Source organism: Eimeria mitis, genomic scaffold, assembly GCF_000499745.2.
Source record: "Eimeria mitis Houghton genomic scaffold, Emh_scaff477, whole genome shotgun sequence".
NCBI lineage: Eukaryota > Apicomplexa > Conoidasida > Eucoccidiorida > Eimeriidae > Eimeria > Eimeria mitis.
This window is the reverse complement of record NW_013573069.1, coordinates 18,272-18,607: the sequence shown is the minus strand read 5'-3', so window position 1 is coordinate 18,607 and position 336 is coordinate 18,272. Positions and strand designations below refer to the sequence as shown.

General features: G+C 51.5%; 1 protein-coding gene across 1 annotated transcript in view; it reads right to left on the bottom strand.

Annotated features, from left to right (window-relative positions):
- EMH_0013600 (uncharacterized protein) overlaps positions 1-336 on the bottom strand; it is a gene marked incomplete at both ends in the record, with an annotated part of 2,988 nt that overhangs the window by 1,211 nt on the left and 1,441 nt on the right. The gene's annotated exons all lie outside the window — the stretch shown is intronic.

The following is a 336-nucleotide window of genomic DNA, read 5'->3' as shown; positions in this document are numbered from 1 at the left end:
CCCAAAAGAAAAACAACAAAGGGAGGGGGGCCCCCAAAAAGAAAGAGAGAAAGAGAGAAAGAGAGAAAGAGAGAGAGAGAAAGAGAGAGAGAGAGAGTGTATTGAGGGCCCCCTGTATGCGAGCGGCTGTTCTCTCTACACAATCAGGTGTACATACACCGCGTATATATAACCCTAAACCCTAAACCCTAAACCCTAAACCCTAAACCCTAAAAGTAAAAAGAGAGAACTTCCGTCTCTGGCGTTGCGGGGGCCCTCCTCAGCCCCTCCTGTACCCCTGCTGGGGCCCCCCAGGTGAAGCGGTGCTCGTTGGCTCTAGGGTTTAGGGTTTAGGGT